Genomic DNA, 675 nt, shown 5'->3' on the forward strand with positions numbered 1-675 from the left:
TTTCTAATGACATTTGAAATATTTCTGTCATAGCCCCTGTTATTTCTACACTAACTTTCCACAATGTCCTAGGGAAGTGGTTCTCAACCTTTTTTCAGTGATGTACCCCCTGTGAAATATTTTTCAGCCAAGTACCCCCTAACCAGCGCAAAGCATTTTTGGTTGGAAAAAAAACAACTTAAAACAGATATCTGCCAGATAGCACAGCTTTGCAAGCTAGTCTGTGTCCTGGAACAAGGTGGCATGGGTAGATCTGTGCTCAATCAGAGAGGCGTGTACTTCGGATCTTAATTCCAACAGCCGGTTGAGTATTCTCCCTCGAGAGAGCCAGCGCACTTCTGTGTGCAGCAGCAGTTGTGTGTGTTCAGCTCCCATATTTTCGCAGAGGCGGCGAAAATTAAGTGGCCTTGACTTAATGAAGTTGATCACTTTGATGCTGCTGTTCAAAACGTCATGTGACACAGGGATCCTTTTCTTGTACGCCAATGCCTCCCTGTGTATGACACAGTGAGTAAACATCACGTCGGGGTTTTCTTTTTTAATGCGCGCTATTAGTCCTTTCGCGCTGCCCGTCATTGATGCTGCTACGTCTGTACAGATGATCTGCAGGATTTCTAGCTCAAACCGTTTTCACAGAAAGCGGCATTGACAACATCAAATATGTCCTCTCCTGTT

Source organism: Leucoraja erinacea, unplaced genomic scaffold (genome assembly GCF_028641065.1).
Source record: "Leucoraja erinacea ecotype New England unplaced genomic scaffold, Leri_hhj_1 Leri_408S, whole genome shotgun sequence".
Taxonomy (NCBI): Eukaryota; Metazoa; Chordata; class Chondrichthyes; order Rajiformes; family Rajidae; genus Leucoraja; species Leucoraja erinaceus.